At 43.0% G+C, this 26,738-nt stretch overlaps 1 protein-coding gene across 1 annotated transcript in view; it reads left to right on the forward strand.

Moving 5' to 3' along the window:
- Window positions 1-77: 77 nt before the first annotated feature.
- TCP11L2 (t-complex 11 like 2) overlaps window positions 78-26,738 on the forward strand; it is a 97,954-nt gene continuing 71,293 nt past the window's right edge. The window contains exon 1 of the mRNA XM_073620395.1: window positions 78-3,294. The gene's annotated coding sequence lies outside the window, so the exon portion shown is untranslated. The remainder of the gene's footprint in view (window positions 3,295-26,738) is intronic.

The raw sequence follows: 26,738 nt of genomic DNA on the forward strand, positions 1-26,738 counted from the left end.
AGCTGTACGCCCCATCATTCCTCCCAGCAGTCAGTGAGAGCGGCCAGCAGCAAGGATAGACAGTACAGCAGACGGCCGCTCTGGGTGAACTCTATGGTAAACCGCCTGCGGGCGCTCTTTGCTCCGGTCCTCCCTCACCTGACCTCTCCGTGGCTGTAGCCGATCTTCGCGGTGTAGGCCCCATTATCGAGCACCAAGGTGGTCATCCCGGGCCTGGAAACCCCGCATACAGTGTACGGATCATCCGGGAATTGTGTGACGTGTGCCGTACGATTCTGGCGCCGCTCTCCCCGCTGCATTGTGGGAAATGGGAGGACTGCGATCACCTCCCCGGGAATAGATAGTCTGAGAGCGGCTGCCTGTTCCTATGGACTGTACGGCCGTAAAGTGAGGTGCCGAGTGCGCGATCAGATTACAGAGCGCATCTGCTTGACGGCTGCTGGGAGAGATGCGAAGCGCTGTGTGTACGGCTCTCATAGGGAATGCTGACACAGATCACATACATCATCTTTGTAGGAGAATGGGATCACCTACATAAATCTACTCACATCTGGACAATAGTAAACATTCAAAGAGAAGATTTGTACACCCAAACATATTTCACCACCAGGATTGGATCTGTTAACCCTTTCATCACCAGAGTTTTTTTAGTGGTTTTTCAAAAGCAAAATAGACAAACAGATCTATTAACCACTTGCTTACTGGTCACTTAAACCCCCCTCCTGTCCAGACCGATTTTCAGCTTTCGGCGCTGACGCACTTTGGATGACAATTGCGCAGTCATACAACGCTGTACCCAAACAAAATTGACGTTTTTTTCCCCCCACAAATAGAGCTTTCTTTTGGTGGTATTTGATCACCTCTGCATTTTTTATTTTTGTTAAAATTTAAAAAGACCACATTTAAAAAAAAATTGTTATATTTTGTTATAAAATTATTGATGTACGCTAATGAGGCGGCACTGATAAGTGGCAGTGATGGGCACTGATGGGTGGCAGTGATGGGCACTGGTTGGTTACACTGATAGGCAGCACTGCTAGGTGGCACTAATTGGCACCACTGGTGGGCATTGATAGGTGGAACTTGTGGGCACTGATAAGTGGCACTGGCAGGGGGTACTGGTGGGCACAGATGAGTCAAAATTGCCTCTTCGGGACCGAAGTCCCTTGCACATAAGCCGGTGATTGGCTTTTTTTTCTCCTGGGGAGAAAAAAAAAACAATTACCGTGCTTTTGTTTACATCATGTGATCAGCTGTCATTGGTTGAAGCTGATCACGTGGTAAGGGGCCGGGATCGGCCTCTTACTCGGATCTGTGATCACAGCGCACGCAGGCAGCGTGCAAAGGGGAGGGCGTCATATGACGCCCTCCCGGAAATTCAGGTCCGCGCTGTGGCCGTCATTCGGCTATAGCGCGGACGCCAAGTGGTTAAAGAACAGAGATACATCTGCAAATGTATACAAATTATGCAGTGCTGTCAATAGAAGTAGTAATTAACCACTTGCCTAGCGGGCACTTTTCCCCCCTTCCTGCCCAGGCTAATTTTCAGCTTTCAGCGCTGTCGCACTGACAATGACAATTGCGCAGTCATTCAACACTGTACCCAAACATTTTTTATCATTTTTTTTTATTTTTTTAGAGCTTTCTTTTGGTGGTATTCGATCACCACCGGGTTTTTTATTGTTTGTTAAACAAACAAAAAAAGACCAAACATTTTGAAAAAAAAAAAAAAAAAATTTATTTTAATAGTTTGTTATAAAACTATGCAAACAGGTGATTGTTCTCCTTCACTGATGAGGCTGCACTGGCACTTATATGTGGCACTAAAGCACACTGATAGGTGACACTGATGAGGAGGCACTGATTGGCAGCACTGATAATCAGTGCTGATGTCCCTTTAACATAAGCAGGTGTTCTGTCAAAACAGCCAACTCATCCAAATCTCCAACCACATCACTTCCAGTTACTCTCCAGCATCAGCAATCGGAGATTTCCACAAGGTTGCTGTTTTGACACAACACTGGCAGCGTATACACTACGGTACACAATATAATGAGCGGATATTGTTAGTCCGCCTGCTAGTAACCAACATGGCCGCCTCCAAGGCTGCGACAACTTTTTCCTCCTTAGCCGCTGTTCCGTCAAAACAGCCAACTCATCCTGTACCGTACTGTATACGCTGCCAGTGTTGTGTCAAAACGGCCAACTCGTCGAAATCTGCAATTACTGATGGAAGAGTCTAACCAGAAGTGACGTGGGTGGAGATTTTGACAGAACACCGGTTATCGGCTTTCTTCTTTTCTCCTCATACTGACAGCGTTAGGAGAAAAAAAAGCCAATAACCGGCTTGTGTTGACATCCGTGATCAGCTGTGATTGGACACAGCTGATCATGTAGTCAAGGGCCATTGTGATTGTCCCTTTGCCCCAATCTGGGATCAGCTGAGTCCTTTGGACTTGGCAATCACATAGAGCACCACAGTGGGGAGCACAAGAAACGCAATCACGGGAGGACATTAATAGACTCCCGGAAAAGGAAGCCCGTGCTGTAGCCAGTAGTGGCCTGTCCATAGGGGGTGCCCGAGCGCCGCCCCCCTCCCCAGGTAGTCACAAAAAAAAAATAATAATAGTTTTTAACCACTTCAGCCACGGAAGATTTGGCTGCTGAATGACCAGGCCATTTTTCGGAATTCGGCACCGCGTCACTTTAACTGACAATTGCGCGGTTGTGCGACGCACCCAAACAAAATTGACGTCCTTTTTTCCCACAAATAGAGCTTTCTTTTGGTGGTATTTGATCACCTATGCGGTTTTTATTTTTTGCGCTATAAACAAAAACATATAGAGGGAATCTGCTGGGGAGCACCTGATGTAAGGACGGACTCCGCTGGTGGCAACTGATGTAAGGACGGACTCCGCTGGGGGCACCTGATGTAAGGACTGACTCCGCTGGGGGCACCTGATGTAAGGACTGACTCCACTGGGGGCACCTGATGTAAGGACTGACTCCACTGGGGGCACCTGATGTAAGGACTGACTCCACTGGGGGCACCTGTTGTAAGGACGGACTCCGCTGGGGGCACCTGTTGTAAGGACGGACTCCGCTGGGGGCACCTGTTGTAAGGACGGACTCCGCTGGGGGCACCTGTTGTAAGGACGGACTCCGCTGGGGGCACCTGTTGTAAGGACGGACTCCGCTGGGGGCACCTGTTGTAAGGACGGACTCCGCTGGGGGCACCTGATGGCATCTGGTGGCAGGTGACACGGTCAGGGCTCCCACTGATTCTGCATTATGGTGAGTTGAATAATTTAAGTTTATATTACAATGTAATAATAGAAATAATGCGCTTCAATCATCCTGACACCAAAACAACCATGGTGCCGGGATGATTGAAGCGCTAACACCAGGTGTTTGGAGTATCTTTATCTGCCGATTGTTAAACTTTCTGGAATACACATTTCAATTGTGTAGGATCTGGGCCTGCTGTCCCTCCATCTCTCTCTCCCTTGTTCATCTCAGATGCTAACCACAACTCCTTAAAACCATACCCCTTTAAGCCACACCCACTTTTTCGCTGAAATTACACCCATTTTTGACAAGTGGGAGGGATCAAAAAGAAGGGCAGGGTCTGATGCCCCCCCCATCCTAAAACTTCACCAGCCGCCACTGGCTGTAGCCATCATTCGGCTATAGCATGGGCAGCAACAGGTTAAACACCCCCTGAAACTCTCCCACCTAATCACATTCTTTTCACATGAGGTTTGGGAGAGACTCCAGAGGGAGTTTTGCAAAAAACACCTCAATACCGGGCACTTTTAGCCCCCTTCCTGTCCAGGCCAGTTTTGAGCTTTCAGCGCTGTCACACTTTGAATGACAATTGTGCGGACATGCAACACTGTACCCATATGAATGAATTTTTTCCCACACAAATAGAGCTTTCTTCTGGTGGTATTAAATCACTAATGTTTTTTCATGTTTTGCTATATAAATGAAATACCAAAAAAAAAAGTTTTTCTTTCTTTTCTGTTATAAAGTTTTGCAAATAATCTTTATTCATAAACTTAGGCCAAAATGTATTCTGCTACATTTCTTTGGTAAAAATAACCAAAATCAGTGTTTATTTTTTACACATCCATTAATTATTGGACCTCCTACACCCCTCCTTTTTCCCCCTCACGTACCAGGTGCTGGAGGCCAATGGAGAGAGGGCTTCCTTTGCAGCTAAGTTTCGGACTTCCCTGAAGGTGAGACAGGAGGAGTCGGGCACAAAGTAGCACAGGTCGCCTGTGAAGTTGCTTGCAGAAAGCTCAGGAATGCTGCTGTTGTGAAGAACAGAGCCTGCAGGCAGCTGGCACCTGTGAGGTGAGACAGGTCTGTAAAGTTAGATAGATAATAGAGAGATAATAGAGTAGTCAACACAAGCCGAGATCAGAACCAGGTTTAAAGCAGTGGAGATGAAGTCAGGTGGAAGCCAGGTCAAACACAAGAAGCAGGCAGAGAGTATCCGTCAGACGAGCCGGGGTCAGGGACTGGAGATAGGCAGACAGGTCAGGAACAAGCTGGGTCAGAAACTGAGGAACACAGGTAACAAGCTGAGATCAGTCAGCAACTTCAAACACTGATTCACTTCCTTATAAAGGCCCATGTGATGTGTTGCTGGGGACGCTGGGTCCTAAAGACTTTCTGCTGTTAGTGGTGCCCTGACAGATGCTGGGTCCTAAAGACCTTCTGCTGTTAGTGGTGCCCTGACAGATGCTGGGTCCTAAAGACCTTCTGCTGTTAGTGGTGCCCTGACAGATGCTGGGTCCTAAAGACCTTCTCCTGCTGTCATCACCCTGACATCACGCCTGTTTGGAACGAGCAGTGCACATTAGTTGTAGTCATGTACACTGCCCTATGTACACTGCAAAGCCCAGAGCTCACAGCATAAAGTCTATAGCCCATAGCATAAAGTGTAAAGTCCAGAGCCCAAAGCCCATAGCATAAAGTCTATAGCCCAAAGCTCATAGCCCTTTTCGGGAAGTTGGATCATAAAAAAATAATAAATGGACCGGAGTTTAGTGTCACTTCTTTACCAACTTACACAAAAGAAGCGTGATTGAGCGGTTATAAGGGGAGAAGGAAGCCCACAGCCTAAAACCCCAAAGCTACTATTTTGGGTTGAGAGCATATACTTGAATATATTTTTTTAAATGAGAGTTCAGTGTAATTTCTTTAACTTTTTACAAAGAAGGTGCGTGCTTGGCCGACTATAAGGGCAGGAGGAGGTCGGATTTTTTTTTTTTTTTTACAACACTAAACAGTATCCGTATTTTTCAATAAAAGTCCATACACATTCACTATTTTTCATTAATTAATTTCTTACTTTGTTTTTCTGCTTCCTTGTGCTGTAACATCCTCCATGAGCTCCCACACCTCTCCTTTTCCCCTTCACTTCTGTTTGTTTGCAACAAGCAGTGCAAGTTAGTTGCAGTTATGTACACTGCAAAGCCCATAGCATACAGCCCACAGCAGGAAGTCTGATCACCAAAAAAATATGGAGATTTGGAGGAGTCTGAAACCAGTAAAAATCACTTTTTCGGGTTAAGAACACATACCTGAATTGGATATTTTCTTAAACCAGAGTTTAACGTCACTTCTTTACCATCTAACAAAAAAGGAGCGTGATTGGCTGGCTATTAGGGGAGGGGCGATTTTTTTTTTTTGGTGACACTAAATAATATGTACTGTATTTATTGGCACATAACACACACTTTTTCACCCTGAAAATCGGGTGTAAATAGTGTGTGCGTGTTATACGCTGATACTGCAATTTGGGCTGCCTAGGAGGGAACCGGGAGGGGGCGGGACAAGCGCCGTTAGATTAAATACAGCGAGAATCTCCTGTTTACTCAGCGGCCTCTGTAATAGGAAGTCCCGTCTCCTGGGCCAGCATTGGATTGTTCTGTCTATCATAGAAGCCGGTCCAGGAGGTGGGACTTTGTATTAAAGAGGCCACTATATGTAATCTGACGGCACTCGTCCCACCCCCCACCCCCCTGTCCTCTCTGAGGCAGCAGTAATCTGAGTTGAGCCTGCAGATGGGCATTGATCAGGCTGCATTCCGGGCAATGGTGAGGCTGCAGATGGGCATTGATCAGGCTGCATTTATGGCAATAGTGAGGCTGCAGATGGGCATTGATCAGGCTACATTCATGGCAATGGTGAGGCTGCAGATGGCCATTGATCAGGCTGCACTCATGGCAATGGTGAGGCTGCAGATGGGCGTTGATCAGGCTGCATTAATGGCAATGGTGAGGCTGCAGATGGGCATTGATCAGGCTGCATTCATGGCAATGGTGAGGCTGCAGATGGGCATTGATGGGCAATTGTGAGGCTGTAGATGGGCATTAATGGGCAATTGTGAGGCTGTAGATGGGCATTGATCAGGCTGCAGATGGGCAATGGTGAGGCTGCATTGATGGGCACTGACCCTTATTTTGCTTCAAAGTTCTTTATTTAAAATTATTTAAAATTTAAGTTTTATTCCTGAAACTTCTCTCCTAAATTGAAGGTGCGTGTTATACACCTGTGCGTGTTATATGCCGATAAATATGGTAATATTTTTAATAATCCACACAGATCCACTATTCAATGTCTCATTTATTTTCAATGAAATCATTTCTTATCTGTGTGTCTCTAAATTCCTTGTCAAATTCTCTGTTAACTCCCGAACCTCTCCCTTTCCCCTCACTTCTATTTAAAAAAAAAAAAAAAAATTGTAAACATAGATAATATATATAATATATATACACATATATATACACATACACACACATACAAACACACACACACTATCTCACAAAAAAATGAGTACACCCCTCACATTTTTGTAAATATTTTATTCTATCTTTTCATGTGACAACACTGAAGAAATTACACTTTTCTACAATGTAAAGTAGTGAGTGTACAGCTTGTATAACAGTGTACATTTGCTGTCCCCTCAAAATAGCCATTAACCACTTGTCGACCAGCCACCGCAGTTTTACTGCGGCAGAATGGCACAGCTGGGCGAAACGACGTTATGTAACGTCGCTTCTCCCTGTGGCCACTAGGGACGCGCACGCGCCCCACTGCTCGCCCCCGGAGCCAATGGAAGTGCGACCGCCGGGCTCCCGCGATTGCTGATGACACACCTAGAACCGGGATCTGTGTGTGTAAACTAGGGCTGAAACAACTAATCGATTAATCGACAACTAATCGATTATGAAATTAATCGATTACTATTTTCATAATCGAATAATCGGCCAGTAACATAATGGGGTTTAAAAAAAGCTAAAATGAGTCCTTTATAGTACAAAAAGAGCAAATCGCTACTGTAAATATTACTTTCACAGTTCTACAGTAAAAAAAATTAACCCCTTACAGTAGTGATTATCGGCTTTTTTTTTGTACTATAAAGGGCTAATTTTAATTTTTTTAACCCCATTATATTACTAAACGCCTTAGACCTGGTTCACATCTATGTGTTTTTTGGTGCTTTTTGCAGAAACGCACTACAGTTTATTTACATGGTTTCCTATAGGACACGTTCACATCTATGCTTTTTTCAGCCGCTCATATTTGGAAAGGGTCAGGGAATTTAACGCAAAACAGTGCTTTTTTGGTTTAATATACTTCAATGGAGAAGCTGCAGAAGAGCATGTAATGTGTTTTTGCAGCAATTTGTGTTTTTTTTAATCTGCTTAACGACAAATTGTTCAAAAAAAAAATGCAGAAACGCAAATCGCAGCAAAATCACGTGCGCAAAAATCACAACGCACAGCAAAAAGCACTGCAGAAATAGATCAAAAGCAAACTGCATAGGTGTGTACCGAGCCTTATGCTGGCCACATGGATCAATTTTCAGACGAGAATATTCAGACAAAAAATCATTCGCTGAATGAAAGAATGTTGTTTGAAATTTTCACTTGTTTTTAACATTCTGTTTTTAAAACGAATGTAAATTTCTGAACGAAAACCACATCCACTGTCTGAAAATTCCTTTGACCAAGAAGTTTTCTATTTCCAAATTTTCCCATCACTATGGTTGAAAATGACCGTCGATTTTACCCCACTAATGATTAGAAAATCGAACGAACGTTCTTAAAATTGCATTTTTTTTTTTTTTGGTGGAAGACATTTGTTTTTTTTAAATAAAAAAATGTGATCTCTGAGTCTGATGATATTTACCAGATTCACCCTTTAATAGTATAGACAGTATATCTCCTCTAATAGTATATACAGTATATCTCTCCTCTAATAGTATATACAGTATATCTCTTCTAATATTCTCAGAGTGGATTCGAGATTTTGCTCCCTAACCATATAGTTGGTTATTTAGATTTACCACTGCATAGAGATATTTAAGAATAAATTGCCTTTTTTTAAAACTTTACATATTAACTAAATTATACACCACACTTTTTTTTTTTTAAGGTTATTAACCGATTAATCGATTAATCGAAACAATAATCGGCCAACTAATCGATTATGAAAATAATCGTTAGTTGCAGCCCTAGTGTAAACACACAATTTCTGGTTCTCTGACGGGGGAAGAGACTGATCGTGTGTTCATACAAAGTATGAACAGCAATCTGTCATCTAACCTAGACAGTCCCCTCCCCCCTTCAGTTAGAACACAGAGAGGGAACATAATTAACCCCTTGATTGCCCCCTAGTGGTTAACCTCTTCCCTGCCAGTGACATTTTTACAGTAATCAGTGCATTTTTATACAGCACTGATCGCTGTATAAATGACAATGGTCCCAAAAATGTGTCAAAAGTGTCCGATGTGTCCGCCATAATGTCGCAGTCCCGATTAAAAATTGCAGATCGCCGCCATTACTAGTAAAAAAAAAAAAAAAAATTAATAATAAAAATGCCATATAAGTAAAACTATCCCCTGTTTTGTAGACGCTATAACTTTTGCGCAAACCAATCAATATACGCTTATTGCGATTTTTATTTTATTTATTAAACGGCTTATGAATCAAAACCAAGAATAGTCACTTATCACTACTATAGACTGGAGCTGCACGATTCTGGCTAAAATGAGAATCATGATTTTTTTGCTTAGAGGATAGATCACGATTCTCTCACGATTCTCGCGGCGTAACATCATCTTTCACATTAAAACAAAAAAAATTGTGCTAACTTTACTGTTTCATTTTTTTTTATTTATTGAAGTGTATTTTTTCCCAAAAAAATGCATTTGAAAGCTGGGCAAATGCAGTGTGACATAAAATATTGCAGCAATTGCCATTTTATTCCCTAGGGTCAAAAAAAAAAAAAAATGTTATATATATATATATTATAATATTTGGGGATTCCAAGTAATTTTTTTTAGCAAAAAATATTGATTTTAACTTGAGAAAGAAGTGTCAGAAAAAGATTTAGACTTTAAGTGGTTAAACTTCCTGCATTTACACGTTGTTTAAAACTTGGCAGATTGCCCAGGTTATTTGTTTACACAAAGAAGTTTATCCCTTTGATCTAAGAAGGAAGTTAGTTACAATGTTTCAAGTTCTAAACTTGGCAGACTGCCTGATGCTTTCTTTTGACAGCTGAGTGAGCAGATAATCTCTCCACTTGTTTATATGAAAGAATCAGCAAACTCAGCAGGAGAGATCGTCAGGGGAGGTGAATCGAGATCACGATTTTTTAACGATTAATTATGCAGCTCTACTATAGACAGTGATAATATACTGCGCTGGAAGCAGCTATCATCTTACACCCAGCTTACATATATCTCTGGGACATTCTTATCATTTCTGTATATGACATAAGAAAATGAATGAAGAATGCTTCCCTAAAAAGATATTAAAGCGCAGTTCCACACAAAAATGGAACTTCCGCTTTTCGGAACCCTCCCCCCCTCCGGTGTCACATTTGGCACCTTTCAGGGGGGAGGGGGGTGCAGATACCTGTCTAAGACAGGTATTTGCACCCACTTCCGGCATAGACTCCCATGGGAGTCTATGCCTATTCCTGTCCCTCCGCGCTGTCTCCTGGGAAACACACAGCTCCCAGGAGATAGCGGGGACCAGTTACGATGCGCAGCGCGACTCGCGCATGCGCAGTAGGGAACCGGGAAGTGAAGCCGCAACGCTTCACTTCCTGATTCCCTCACCTAGGATGGCGGCGGCAGCTGCCGAGAACCGAGCGGGTTCTCGGCGTCGCCTGCCGACATCGCTGGACCCTGGGACAGGTAAGTGGCCATGTATTAAAAGTCAGCAGCTGCAGTATTTGTAGCTGCTGGCTTTTAATATTTTTTTTTTTTAGGTTGATGTAGGTGGACCCCCGCTTTAAAGTGAATGTGTAGGAAAGGGTAAAGATCTCTGCCAGTTTTATTTTTCTGTTGGGAAGATTTTCTTCACCTAATGTCCTCAAGACACAAGTAAAAAGTAAAAGTAAAAAATTGCCCTATTGTCCTTTCCCCCGCTGCCTTCTGGGACCTGTGTGTATCCCAGAAGGCGGTGGGACCATTCAGAAAGCGCAGAGCGACTCGCACATGTGCAGGAGCCTGAAGGCATTCACAGCCGGTTTCCCTTACCTGCAATGCCGGTTCCTGCACCCCAAGCTGATGGACGAATCAGCTTATTGGTGCCAACATAGCAGGATCCCTGGACAGGTAAGTGTCCTTATATTAAAAGATAGTAGCTACAGTATTTTGTAGCTGCTGACTTTTAATTTTATTTTCCCCAGAAGACTGGAACTCCGCTTTAATTCTTTCATTAAAACTTCAGTCTGTGCTCTTTGTCTCTAGTAAATATGGGCCTAGCTTCTCTTATAGGCACATAGTGTCACAGTCTAGCTTCCTGGTATCTTTCCAGAGCATATGCCTTTTTGCTGAGCTGTTAAATCCCTTGATATTCATAGAGGAAATTGTGAAGGAAATACTGCCACTGGCGGATCGAGAAAAAGTTAAAAGAATTCTTCTCCAAAGGCACTAAAATGTAAAGGTGTAAATATGGTACAGTAAAACCTTGGTTTGAGAGCGTTTTGCAAGACAAGCAAAATTTTTAAATAAATTTTGACTTGATAAACAAGTGATGTCTTGATATACAAATAGCGTCATGTCACAACTGAGTATAAAAGAGAAGAGAGGCGCCTCTAAGTGTAGCACTATGGTTACATTTAATGAAGGTACAACATTTACCAACTTACATGGTTGATGATTAAAACAGGCACATCTAAGTATGCAGGCATCCGGGGTAAAGCTGTCCACATAGACCTTTCTCTGCACCGCCATCAACGTCATTCCTTTCACGCTGCTTCGCTTTCAGATCGCTGTACGTCAGTGTGGTCTTCCCTTTCACGATTGCAGACTGACAGTGGTGAGAGCCAGCGGTGCGGGGGATGGTCTATGTGGACAGCTTTACCCGGATGCCTGTATACTTAGATGCGCCTCTTTTAACCAGTTGCCGACCGCCGCGCGCCGATATACGTCGGCACAATGGCAGCGGTGGGCAAATGGGCATACCTGTACGTTCCCTTTAAGAGCAGGGGATAGCAGGCGCGCACCCGCCGCATACAGCGTGACTGCGCCCGCGGGACTGGCGGACTCGATGTCCACCGATCTCCCGGCGATCGTGTCACGGAGCCTCAGATTGGGGAAGTGCCTATGTAAACAAGGCATTTCCCCATGCTGGCTTGTGTCATGACAGAGATCACTGCTTTCTGTCATCGAGAGCAGTGATTGCTGTCATGTGACTTGAAACCCATCCCACCCACAGTTATAATCACTCCCTAGGGCACACTTAACCCCTTCACTGCCAGTGTCATTTACACAGTAATCAATGCATTTTTATAGCATTGATCGCTGTATAGATGACAATGATCCCAAAATAGTGTAAAAAATGTCCGATGTGTCTGTCATAATGTCACAGTCCCGATAAAAATCGGAGATCGCCACCATCACTAATAAAAAAAATAATAATAAAAATGCCATAGAACTATCCCCTATTTTGTAGACGCTATAACTTTTGCTCAAATCAATCAATATATGCTTATTGCGATTTTTTTTTTTTTTTTTTTAATACCGAAAAAAATAGTTTTTTTTATATATTTTTGGGGGATATTTATTATAGCAAAAAGTATAAAAGAATGCGTATTTTTTTTTCAAAATTGTTGCTTTTTTTGTTTATAGCGCAAAAAATAAAAACCGCAGAGCTGATCAAATACCACCAAAGGAAATCTCTATTTGTGGGAAAAAAAAGGACGTCAATTTTGTTTGGGTGCAATGTCGCAGTTAAAGCGACGCAGTGCCGAATCGCAAAAAAGTGCTCTGGTCAGGATGGGGGTAAAATCTTCCAGGGCTTAAGCGGTTGTTCATCAACCATGTGAGTTGGTAAATGTTGTACCTTCATCAAATGTATCCATAGTGCTACACTTAGAGGCACCTCTCTTCTCTTTTATACTCTGTAGCTCCTGCTGGATTTTGCTTCTAATCCCCTTGTGGAGGCTTCCATTTGTGGATGGACATTTTATGGTTAGACAACCTATCACATTGTTATAATCTTTTTATATGGATTATAAACTGAAAAACCTATGAATAAATGGTTGTGGAACGAATCATCTGAGTTTCCATTGATTCCTATGGGGTAATTCGCTTTGATATACAAGTGCCTTGGATTACAAGCATGTTTCCGGAACTAATTATGCTCGCAATCCAACGTTTTACTGTATTACCTTGCAGTAGAGTGCAGTTGTAAGGATGAAAGAGGTCTGCAGGATCAGATGTTGTGAGAGGTGATCACAAATACACAATTCTTGACTTTTTCTCTGGGATGTGAGGCACTTATATTCTTCAAACCTTTTAACACACAGAAACTAATATAGATCCGTTAAAGTGGTTCTAAATGCAGATTATTGCATTCTATGAATTAAGATAAAAAACCTTCTGTGTGCGGGAGCCACCCTCAGCACCCACCAATTACTTACCTGAGCCCCATCTTGATCCAGCGATGTTGCTCAAGAGCCTCAGCTGTTTGAGACACTCCCTCCTCATTGGCTTCGACAGCAGCGGGTGCCATTGTCTCAATGAGGAGAGAGAGGGGGCGGGGCTGAGCTGCAGCTCATCGTCACATTTAATACCTTTTTTTTTTTTTTTTTTACACCAGTCCCTGTGTACTAAGTGGAACTGTACCAATGGAGCAAAGTTTTGAAATAGAGGCTGGGAAGCTTAAGGTCTGTCTCCAAGAAAGAGGGTACAGTAAAAGAAGTCTAAGAAAGGGTGTATCAGAGAGCAAAAAACAGTCCTTGCAAACGTTTGCTCTATGAAAATCAACAGACAAATGAGGATAAAAAAAAAACTTGTCTAATTACTACCTACAGCAATCAAGCTAATCAGATACACACAATTTTGAAAAAACATTATTGTTATTACATGTAGGAGAGAAGTGTCAGAATTGGCCTGGGTGGCAAAGGGTTAATTACCATAAGTAGTATACAAATAATTATTATATATTTTTTTAAGGTAATTTACTATATTTTCAAAAACTGTACTCAAGCAGGTGGCTTAACGGACAGATTACTGAAGTTTGAACTTCCAACCAGTAATTTCACAGAAAATAGATATGTAATCAATGGTTATGTTATGTTATAACATATAGCATAATAATATATGATTTAGCTTGGTTATAACAGTACCTTTTTAACAGCAGCAGATTCTCATTTTCCCTCTTAACTGTGAGAAAAACATTGGATTGTGGGTAAATCTTATACCCATAAACCCATGTATTTCCTTCTAGTTAAGAGGGTTGGGCTGAAAGGGAGCATTTATCTTTTAGACACATGCCCCTTCTATGACACTGCAGTGAGAGGCGGGCCTCCAACGCAGCATTTTTATTGGACAGTTGGGGCTAATAGTACTTTACCATTGGTCCAAGACTCCAAGCTGTCCATTGAGCTCAGTGCCTCTGACAAGAAGTGAGGAGAGGCACTGTAAGCTCATCCTCTCAGTCTGCTGCAAACAGAGTGTGTCAGCTTGTATTTAAACTGGCTGCTCAGGATGTAGCTTCTGACAGGCTTGCAAGGAGCCCCGTATCTCCGGAACCATAGGTCGTAGGAGCCCCACATTTTTACCAGTGGTGGGGTGGGACTTGCTGAGCTACGACCCTCGAAGCTCGATTTTTTTATTTTTTCATTTTTTTATGTTCATGGGAGGCAGGGCCTCAGCTGGCCCTACCTCCCCTGACTGCACGTCCCTGATGTAAGCCAAGCTAGTTGTAGAAGAAGAATCAAGAAAATCAATTGCACACCTAAAATATGCACTGCCAGGGTACACTGATACTGAGACTGTCAGTGAAAATCATACTGTTCTGTAACTCCATATACAGCTTCAGGGCATCCCCAAGCAAATTATTAAAATGGTTTGTGTATTTTCAATGTTGCCTTTTGAGCCACATGAAAATGCCCTGTCCCTTCTGTATAATGTATTTTTTAATTGGCACATGTCCCCCTTGGCAGTGCACAGCTTCCTATGCTTATTTTTTACAGTTGTTCCTATGCTTATTTTTTACAGTCAGGTAAGGCTCGGTTCACACTGGGGCGACTTGGGATCCGACTTGTACGCCCTCAAGTCGCCCCAAGTCGCCCCAAGTCGCTTAGCATTTAGATTACAATTGTAGTGAATTGAACCGTCTTAACTGACACTACTGAAGTCGCTCCGACTTCAAAAAAGGTTCCTGTACTACTTCTATCCGACTTGTAGGCGACTTGTACCCATTCAACTCAATGTAAGTCGCCTGCAAGTCGGATCTCTCAAGCGACTTTGCAGAGAAAACCCCTCCCTCCCCCCTCCCTCCCAGAGAGGTGATTGGCCACAGGCGAAGTCGCCTGTCATGGAGGCGACTTCAAGTCGCCTCGTAATTTGCCGAAGTCGCGCTGAAGTCGCGCTAAAGTCGCGCTGAAGCCGCGTTGAAGTCGCGGTACAAAGTCGCGCTAAAGTCGTGTTGCCCATGTGTGAACCGACCCTAACTGTTTCTCGGGTCTCTTTATACTTTTTACATTCAAAGCAGAATGTGATGGTACAAGATTGAGCTGTAGCATCATATTTAGTGATGGGCGAAATTTGCAGAGGTTCAATTCTTCATTCAAAACTTGGTCAACCCCAACTTAGAGATGAATCCTATTAAAGTCTATAGGAAGTGAATCTTGTTGCTGACTTCTGGCCATTCTGATGCCCTGTACACACAATAGGATTTTCCGATGGAAAATATGTGATAGGACCCTGTTGTCGGAAATTCCGACCGTGTGTAGGCTCCATCACACATTTTCCATAGGAATTTCCGACACACAAAGTTTGAGAGCTTGCTATAAAATTTTCCGACAACAAAATCCGTTGTCCGAAATTCCGATCGCGTGTACACAAATCTGACACACAAAGTGCCACGCATGCTCAGAATAAATTAAGATATGAAAGCTATTGGCTACTGCCCCGTTTATAGTCTCGACGTACGTGTTTTACGTCACCACGTTCAGAACGATCGGATTTTCCAACAACTTTGTGTGACCGTGTGTATGCAAGACAAGTTCGAGCCAACATCCGTCGGAAAAGTTCCATGGATTTTGTTGTCGGAATGTCCGAAACAATGTCCGACAAATAAATAAAATAAAATAAATAATAAAAAAAAAAAAAATCTTGTTGCTGACTTCTGGCCATTCTGATGCCCTGTACACACAATAGGATTTTCCGATGGAAAATATGTGATAGGACCCTGTTGTCGGAAATTCCGACCGTGTGTAGGCTCCATCACACATTTTCCATAGGAATTTCCGACACACAAAGTTTGAGAGCTTGCTATAAAATTTTCCGACAACAAAATCCGTTGTCCGAAATTCCGATCGCGTGTACACAAATCTGACACACAAAGTGCCACGCATGCTCAGAATAAATTAAGATATGAAAGCTATTGGCTACTGCCCCGTTTATAGTCTCGACGTACGTGTTTTACGTCACCACGTTCAGAACGATCGGATTTTCCAACAACTTTGTGTGACCGTGTGTATGCAAGACAAGTTCGAGCCAACATCCGTCGGAAAAGTTCCATGGATTTTGTTGTCGGAATGTCCGAAACAATGTCCGACAAATAAATAAAATAAAATAAATAATAAAAAAAAAAAAAAATTTTTTTAAAGCGCCCTGTCCCGACGAGCTCGCACGCAGAAGCGAACGCATACGTGAGTAGCGCCCGCATATGAAAACGGTGGTCAAACCACACATGTGAGGTATCGCCGCGACCGGTAGAGTGAGAGCAATAATTCTAGCCCTAGACCTCCTCTGTAACGCAAACATGCAATCTGTAGAATTTTTTAAACGTCGCCTATGGAGATTTTTAAGGGTAAAAGTTTGACGCTATTCCACGAGCGGGCGCAATTTTGAAGCGTGACATGTTGGGTATCAATTTACTTGGCGTAACATTATATTTCACAATATAAAAAAAAATTGGGCTAACTTTACTGTTGTCTTATTTTTTTTTTCAAAAAAGTGAATTTTTTCCAAAAAAAGTGCGCTTAGAAGACCGCTGCGCAAATACGGTGCAAAAAAAAGTATTGCAATGACCGCTATTGTATTCTCTAGGATGTTAGAAAAAAAACAATATATAATGTTTGGGGGTTCTAAGTAATTTTCTAGCAAAAAAACCTGTTTTAAACTTGTAAACACCTAAAATCCAAAACGAGGCTGGTCTTTAAGTGGCTATTCTGAGTCTTGTGGTGCTTTAGATAGGCCACTGAGTGCCAAAGTCTATCCAAATGTTCATGCTCATGAACACGTCCTCCTCTCTTTCCCATCTCTTCCCCCATTTCCCAAGGGGAAGACAAGAGACCTTATCTAACTCCTAACTACCTACCTAACTGACTTGCACCAGAAGAGCTGTCAGGATGAGTCATCCAGCCTAACTCAATGAACCCTGACCCAGATTCACAACTCAGGCTTAGCCCTGAGCCGAACTAAAATTTCCTACTCTAACAAACCTACACTAACAAAATCTACACTAACAACTAGTCCATCTAGTTCAACCAAAAAAAAATGCAATCCCATATACACAATCCTTCATCCACAGTTGATCCAGAGGAAGGTGAAAAACCCCAGCAAAGCATGCTCCAATTTGCTACAGCAGGGGGAAAAATTCCTTCCTGATCCCCCGAGAGCCAATCGGATTTTCCCTGGATCAACTTTACCTATAAATGTCAGTAGAAAAAAAGGGGGGAAAAATAATTGCGCTTCAAAGTGTCTAAAATATGGTAACAAAGCAGCGATATCTAAAATGTGACACAAACACATAGCATAAACAAGAAAAAATGGGATGATTCGCGCTATATAAATAGTGAATGTGTGGCCAAATGGTCACACCGACAGTGAATGCATAAACCAAAAGTGCAATAATATATCACAATCAGTGCAAACAAATATATAAAAAATAAAGACCCGTGAATGCTATTTTACTCTTTTTCTTTTTGGGTGCTTTTTTATGGACACTTTTTTATCATTCACAATGATTTTCTAACACATTTATTGGACTTTATTTTTTATATATTTGTTTGCACTGATTGTGATATATTATTGCACTTTTGGTTTATGCATTCACTGTCGGTGTGACCATTTGGCCACACATTCACTATTTATATAGCGCGAATCATCCCATTTTTTCTTATAAATGTCAGTACCCAGTTATATTATGTACATTTAGGAAAGAATCCAGGCCGAAAGATTAGGCTGCTCAATGACCAGAGCACTTTTTACAATTTGGCACTGCGCTGTTTTAACTGGTAATTGCGCGGCCATGCAGTGTTGTACCCAAAAGAAATTTGTATCCTTTTTTTCCCACAAATAGAGCTTTCTTTTCATGGTATTTGATTGCCTCTGCGATTTTTAATTTTTGCGATATAAATGGAAAAAGACTGAAAATTTTGAAAAAAATGATATTTTCTACTTTTTGTTATAAGAAAAATCCAACAAACTCAATATTAGTCATACGTTTAGGCCAAAATGTATTCGGCCACATGTCTTTGGTAACAAAAATGTCAATAAGCGTATATTTATTGGTTTGCGCAAAAGTTACAGCGTCTACAAATTATGGTACATTTTCTGGAATTTACGCAGCTTTTAGTTTATGACTGCCTATCTCATTTATTGAGGTGCTAAAATGGCAGGGCAGTACAACCCCCCCCCCCCAAATGACCCTATTTTGGAAAGTAGGAAAGTAGGCACCCCAAGGAAACTGCTGAGAGGCTTGTTGAGCCCATTGCAAATTTTATTTTTTGTCACAAGTGATTGCAAAATGACAAAAAAAAAAATTACACAAAGTTGTCACTAAATGATATGTTGCTCACACATGCCATGATTATATGTAGAATTACACCCCAAAATACATTCTGCTGCTTCTCCTGAGTATGGGGATACCACATGTGTGAGACTTTTTGGTAGTCTAGCCGCGTACAGGACCCCAAAAACCAATCACCGCCTTCAGGCTTTCTAAGGGTGTAAATTTTTGAATTCACTCCTCACTACCTATCAGTTTTGAAGGCCATAAAATGCCAAGATAGCACAACCCCCCCCCCAAATGACCCAATTTTGGTAAGTAGACACCCCAAGCTACTTGCTGAGAGGCATGTTGAGTCCATGGAATATTTTATATTCTGCCATAAGTTGCGGGAAAATTACATTTTTTTTTTCTTTGCACCACATGTGATGGACTTTTTGGGAGCCTAGCTGTGTACAGGACCCCAAAACCAATCACCGCCTTCAGGCTTTCTACGGGCGTAAAATGGTGATTTTACTCCTCACTACCTATCACAGTTACGGAGGTCCTGAAATGTCCAGATAGCACAACCCCACCCCACCCCACCCCCCCAAATTACCCCATTTCGGAAAGTAGACACCCCAAGGTATTTGCTAAGAGGCATGGTGAGTATTTTGCAGCTCTCATTTGTTTTTGAAAATTAAGAAAGAAAAGAAAAATGTAATTTTTTTTTTCTTTTTTCAATTTTCAAAACTTTGTGACAAAAAGCAAGATCTGCAAAATACTCAACATGCCTCTCAGCAAATATCTTGGAGTGTCTACTTTTGTGCTATCTGGGCATTTCATGGCCTCCGAAACTGTGATAGGCAGTGAGGAGTGAAATCAAAAATTTACGCCCTTAGAAAGCCTGAAGGGGGGCACATGCGCAGCTCGTGATGATGGCGGATGCGTGATACACAGGTTCCGGTCCCCGTCTTTCCTTCCACGGCTCCCACTCCACTCAGCCTGCATCCTCCGCAGTGGGAGCTACACCACCTAGCTCCGGACCCCGGGCAGCCCATGGGTAAGATTGGCTTTCAAAAACACATTTTCAGACCCTTCACCGAGTCGCGGCCTACACAACACATGGAGCGGTACCTACTTAGGCCGCAATCCCCGGCCTCAGGTACTCCAGAGGACCCGCCGGAACCCACCGATCCTTTAGCATTCCCAGAGGGGCTGCCTATGGAGAAACCACCCACTCACCTGTCAGGATCTGCTGCTGTAATCACATTGGGAGTCCTTGATGCAAAATTGCAAAGTTTGCTGCAGGACTTAACTAACAACATAGCCAGAGAAGTGGGGAAAATAGCTCACGAGCTCAGGGGAGAAATTACACATTTAGGAGAACGTACAGACCTTGAGAACAAATTCGATGAACTGGTGCAATATGTACATGTTCTGGAGGAGGACAATGCTACCCTCAAATATACGGTGTCTCAGATCCAAATACAGCAGGAAGACCTGGAGAATAGGGAACGCAGACAGAACTTGCGTATCCGAGGGGTCCCTGAGACCATTACTGATAAGGAGATTCGGCACTATCTCCTAGGTCTCTTCGTCACCTTGGCCCCCCGTATTCCGGATATAGACTGGCGTCTTGATCGGGCGCACAGATCTCTAGCCCCAAAACCTCCGCCAGGGACTAATCCTAGAAACATTATAGTCCGCTTCCATTATTATGAAAGCAAGGAGACTCTCACCACAGCTACACATAACAGAAGCCGCCTAGAATACAAGGGCGCCAAGGTCCAAATATTCAGTGACCTGTCTCCTATTACTTTGGCTAAACATCGCAGCTTGCGACCCATCACCACTCACCTCCAGAACCACCAGACCACATGGGGCTTTCCCTTCTGTCTGTCCGCATCCAAAGATGGGGTTCAACACACAATGCGAGAGCTATATGAAGGGGAAGACTTCTTACTCAATCTTGGTCTCCCGGCATTACTCGAGAAAGAGCTCCATCCACCCCTGCTGGCAACTCGGCCACTCTCCACCCCTGAGAAGATCTTGACCACAGTACGGCAGAAATCGCAGAAGGCGACTTCCACTCCTCAAAGGCCTGTGCACCCACGTCACCTCACCTGAAGACCCAATTTGACAGAGTTGATTAAGATGGCTTTTCTTTCCACACAAATAGACACCCTATAGTTTTTTACCCATGGGACTATCACCATGCCCACTGTTACCTGTTGGGTTCTCCAATTTGCTTAAGTTCAAGAACTATTGGAAGATGACTGGACCCACGAGTCTGGTCTCAAGGACTGCTGTGCTCCCCACCACTATCCTTGGCACTCGCCTCGGATTCCTGAGGGAAGAACTAGGGATGCACCGAATGGGGTTTTTTGGTGCTGAAACTGATACCGAAACAACACCGATACCGAAAGTGACTGTTTTTAAAAATATTTTTATACAGGAGATGGTCAGCGACTGGGGACATGGTACAGGAGATGGTCAGAGACTGCAGAGATAGTACAGGAGATGATCAGAGACTGCAGAGATGGTACAGTACAAGAGATGATCAGAGACTGCAGAGATGGTCAGAGACTGCAGAGATGGTACAGGAGATGGTCAGAGACTGAGGACATGGTATAGGAGATGGTCAGAGACTGAGGACATGGTACAGGAGATGGTCAGAGACTGCAGACATGGTACAGGAGATGGTCAGAGACTGGGGACATGGTACAGGAGATGGTCAGTGACTGCGGACATGGTACAGGAGATGGTCAGAGACTGGGGTCATGATACAAGAGATCAATGCAGCCTCACCAGTGCCCATCAGATGCAGCCAGGCAGTGTCCCCATTGCAGCCAGTGTCCCCAGTAGTGCAGCCAGTGTCCCCAGTAGTGCAGCCAGTGTCCCCAGTAGTGCAGCCAGTGTGTCCCCAGTAGTGCAGCCAGTGTGTCCCCAGTAGTGCAGCCAGTGTGTCCCCAGTAGTGCAGCCAGTGTCCCCATTGCAGCCAGTGTCCCCAGTAGTGCAGCCAGTGTCCCCAGCAGTGCAGACTGTGTCCCCATTACAGCCAGTGAAGGGAGAGGAGAGCCTCCGCCGCCTGTTTGATTACAGTGCCGGGAACATCACAGCTTTCATTTCAATAGCTGTGTGTTCCCCACTGCGCGCGGTCACATCAGCCCCTCCCTCTTGTCTGGGCACTTTGATAGACAGATCACCCTTCCCAGGATTGGACGGGTGATCTGTCTATCAAAGTGCCCGGACAAGGGAGAAGGGGCTGTATGTGACGGCGTGCAGCGGGGAACACACAGCTATTGAAATGAAACCTGTGATGTTCCCGGGGCTGTAATCAAACAGGCGGTGGCAGCTTCCCTCTCTTCTACGATATAGGAAGCCCCCTGATAGGCGGCACCGGGGGCGGAGCCCCGCCCAGGCCTTGCCCCATTTTCGGCGCCAGTATCGGCAAGAATTCTCTTTTGGCTTTTTGCTGAAAGGGACATTTTCGGCCGTTATGTTTCGGTGGCCGAAATTTCGGTGCATCCCTAGGAAGAACTCCCCTCAGGCCATTCACCAATGCTGTGGGGTTTTTTTTGTCTGTTTTTTGATTTTGTGGGATTTTTTTCTTTTCTTTTTTCATCCCACACCAATTATCCTTTTTTATTCTGCCTTCATGTCCAGTCATGTTTTTGCCCTTTTTTGTTTAACTTTTTTTTTTTGTTCCTTCTATGTCTATGTCCTTTTTGGATTTTCTCTCCCTTTCTTTTTTTCATTCACCATGGACTGTGCTCTCATTTTATGTGACCAGCTTACAATGCTTTTGCTCATATATTGTTTTATATGGCTTTACGTGTTTGTTCATGCAGTGTCAAGGGCTTGAATTCTATTCATAAGAGATGGCTTGCTCTTACGGAATTCAAGGCTTCTAATGCTGACGTGATTATGGTTCAGGAGACTAATTTTTCAAAATGGTTCCCCACCACCTTTGTAGCCTCTGGACCATCTGGGAAAGCTGGGGTTGCTATCCTAATCAAACGGACATGCCCATTGCAGGTTAAATCTTCTGTTTTAGACCCTCTGGGCCGATTTATTCTCCTGAACTGTACTTACATGCAAATGTCCCTTACTTTGATCAATATATATGCACCTAATACGGGACAGATTGGATTTCTGACAGAGGTATTTGAGAAACTTTGCCCCCTTTCTCAACCTTTCATGATTGTGGGGGGTGACTTCAACAAGTGTACCCTCTTCCAATCCACCCCCTCAACCCCCACCCACAAGTTATCTACATCCTTTCGTAAAATTATAAGGTCCCATAACCACTATGACTCTTGGCGGGTTAAACACCCAACCCACAAACAATATACCTTTTACTCTCCCCCACATAAACTCTACTCCCGTCTGATTCCTTTTTTTATTTCCGTGCCATTATTTATGCATTTGGTGGATGCTGAAATTCACCCCATAACATGGTCAGACCATGCCCCTATTCTTCTGAACCTTGCCTTATCTACCCCTACTACAAAAACATGTCATTGGTGTCTCAATGAAACACTTTTGAAGATCCCTTTCACCAATGATCACTTGTCGCAAAAATTATTAGAATATTTTCACCTTAATGAAGGTACGGTATCGGAGACATCCACCCTATGGGAAGTCCACAAGGCCTTTTTCAGGGGTGAATGCATCTCTGCAGGCTTGCGTCTAAGGAGAGACTCTGCCCTTCAAAAAATACAGCTACTTGCTCAGCTGCAATCTGCGGAGGCCAATTTACTCCTTTCCCCTACGGTGGATCAGTTGAGATCCGTTGTCTCTCTACAGAACCGTATTAAATTCTTGAACTTGAGTAAGATCTCAAAATCAATGCTATGGGCCAGACAGAAATTTTATGAATATGCTAATAAACCCCATAGGATGTTGGTACAAAGACTCACACCTAGATCTTCCCTCTCTGTTCCTGACTCCCTCTTTCAGATTGATGGTACCCCTACCTACTATCCACATACTATGGCTAGGGTCTTTGGAGACTTTCATCACAAACTTTTCAACCGTGTGGGTACTGACCCTAACTCCCAGTTAATTCAGAGCAAATTTGATGCATTCTTTGACTCCATCCATCTCCCTACATTGACTTCAGCAAATAGATCAGCATTAAGTGCCCCTATTACAGCCGAAGAGTTGGCGGACGTCATTCGCCATCTTCCGTCACACAAATTCCCAGGTCCAGACGGCTTACCATATTCCTATTACAAGACCTTCCTCCCTATTTTAACCCCACATATGCTGAATCTCTTTGGATCCTTAACCACTTCAGCCCCGGACCATTTGGCTGCCTAAAGACCAGAGGACTTTTTCCAATTTGGCACTGCGTCGCTTTAACTGCTAATTGCGCGGTCATGCAATGCTGTACCCAAACGAAATTTGCGTCCTTTTCTTCCCACAAATAGAGCTTTCTTTTGATGGTATTTGATCACCTCTGCGGTTTTTATTTTTTGCGCTATAAACGGAAAAAGACCGAAAATTTTGAAAAAAAATGATATTTTTTACTTTTTGTTATAAAAAAATTCAATAAACTCAATTTTAGTCATACATTTAGGCCAAAATGTATTCGGCCACATGTCTTTGGTAAAAAAAATGTCAATAAGCGTATATTTATTGGTTTGCGCAAAAGTTATAGCGTCTACAAGCTAGGGTACATTTTCTGGAATTTACACAGCTTTTAGTTTATGACTGCCTATGTCATTTCTTGAGGTGCTAAAATGGCAGGGCAGTACAAAACCCCCCAAATGACCCCATTTTGGAAAGTAGACACCCCAAGGAATTTGCTGAGAGGCATGTTGAGCTCATTGAATATTAATTTTTTTTGTCCTAAGTGATTGAATAATGACAAAAAAAAAATACAAAAAGTTGTCACTAAATGATATATTGCTCACACAGGCCATGGGCATATGTGGAATTGCATCCCAAAATGCATTCAGCTGCTTCTCCTGAGTACAGGGATACCACATGTGTGGGACTTTTTGGGAGCCTAGCCGCGTACGGGGCCCCGAAAACCAATCACCGCCTTCAGGATTTCTAAGGGCGTAAATTTTTTATTTCACTCCTCACTACCTATCACAGTTTTGAAGGCCATAAAATGCCCAGATGGCACAAAACCCCCTCAAATGACCCCATTTTGGAAAGTAGACACCCCAAGCTATTTGCTGAGAGGCATGGTGAGTATTTTGCAGCTATCATTTGTTTTTGAAAATGAAGAAAGACAAGAAAAAACATTTTTTTTTTCTTTTTTCAATTTTCAAAACTTTGTGACAAAAAGTGAGGTCTGCAAAATACTCACTATACCTCTCAGCAAATAGCTTGGGGTGTCTACTTTCCAAAATGGGGTCATTTGGGGGGGGCGTTGTGCCACCTGGGCATTCCATGGCCTCCGAAACTGTGATAGGCAGTGAAGAGTGAAATCAAAAATTTACGCCCTTAGAAAGCCTGAAGGCAGTGCTTGGTTTTCGGGGTCCCATACGCGGCTAGGCTCCCAAAAAGTCTCACACAAGTGGTATCCCCGTACTCAGAAGAAGCAACAGAATGTATTTTGGGGTGTAATTTCACATATTCCCATGGCATGTTTGAGCAATATATCATTTAGTGACAGCTTGTCCTAGTCTGTGCAATGCTGTACCCTACGCTAATACTCAACTAGTGAATGGTAGCGTTCAAAACATTCACCAATGCAAAGACCAGGATTGTCAGGACAGGAGGGACAATAATAGCGGGTGTCACGTCTATATCGGCGCTTTGCTGATGACATACTGCTTACGTTATCACATCCACTTACTATCCTCCCCTCCCTACAAAAAACCCTAAACTCATTTGGCGCCATATCGGGCTTTAAGATAAACTCCTCCAAAACTGAGGCCCTCCCCATAATTATTCCCCAGCTTCTCCTGGACACCCTCCAACGGAACTTCAATTATCATTGGTGCACTCAGAAGCTTAAATACTTGCGAATCTCCATAACCTCTTCCTACTCCACCCTCTATCAGACTAATTTCCCCCCACTGTTTGTGGAAATAAAGCACTTACTGAAACACTGGGACACACTCCCTCTCTCTCTATTCGGGAGAATTAACGTATTAAAGATGTCCATTCTTCCCAAACTGCTGTAAATGTTTCAGACACTCCCTTTAGCGATCCCGCTTCCCCAATTGAAAATGCTTCAATGGTCCTTTCTTAATTTTATATGGCATAATACCTCCCATAGGATAGTGGGGTCGGTGGTTCAGTCTTTGAGGTCTAGGGGTGGGTTGGGTGCCCCGGATCCACTAAAATATTATCATGCCACTCACCTGCAAGCTGTCATCTCTTGGACATCCCGCTGTGCCCCAAGTAGGTGGTCCGAGATTGAAATGAGGGTCACGTCCCTTGTACACCCTTGTTTTATGTTATGGGCACCCTCGGACAGGCATATGCCCCAGTTGAGAAATCTTTGGCTCCTATGCTCTTTACATTTACATTTCTGGACTTATGTTCAAACTCTTATACAAGACCTCCTGCACGTAGATATACCCCTAAACCCCTGCACTACCTATTGAGACGCCCCTTCCCGGGTATTTCAAAATCTGCACAGAAGCTGATGGCTTTCATACTCCTAGCTGCCAAAAAGGCGATTCCATGTTGCTGGCTGTCCTCCTCCCCTCCTACCAATTCTCAGCTTCTATCTAATATAGCTGACACTCGTAGGATGGAACACCTGACTGCTACTATTGAAGGTTCCTTGGTTCGGTTTAACAAAGTTTGGGAAGCCTGGGATGATTCTATTTATTGTCCAGAAAGACCCCCCCTGAATGATAGTCGTTTCGTATGTAAAATCTTATTTTTATGCTGCATAGATGTCTGTTCGCATAATTTACCCTTCCATGGTGCTATTTCTTCTATCCTTACACTTTTGGTTCTATGTTTATTTTTGTCTCTACTATTTTATTTTATTTTATTTTATTTTGCCTTTTCTTTCTTTCTTATCTATTAAAACGAATTTAGACAGGCCATACTGGCTTGTTGCGTTATCTTGCAATGTTCTTTGATAATATGTTATACTCTGATTCTTCAGTTCTGTTAGATGGATGTCTCCAAAGGACAGTTTTTTCTTTTTAACCTGTCTAAATGTAACTTTAATGTTTTATGTTCCTCTTACTGTGCATGTTTTTGACAATGTTTTGTCACCTCTGTATGACCCAAAAACTCTTTAATAAATATACAATTTAAAATAAAAAAAAGAAAGCCTGAAGGCGGTGATTGGTTTTTGGGGTCCTATAGGCTATTAGGCTCCCAAAAAGTCTCACACATGTGGTATCCTCGTACTCAGGAGAAGCAACAGAATGTATTTTGGGGTGTAATTTGACATATGCCCATGGCATGTTTGAGCAATATATCATTTAGTGACAACTAAAAAAATAAAAATAAATAAATATTGTCATTTTCTCACAACT

Source organism: Aquarana catesbeiana, linkage group LG03, assembly GCF_042186555.1.
Source record: "Aquarana catesbeiana isolate 2022-GZ linkage group LG03, ASM4218655v1, whole genome shotgun sequence".
NCBI lineage: Eukaryota > Metazoa > Chordata > Amphibia > Anura > Ranidae > Aquarana > Aquarana catesbeiana.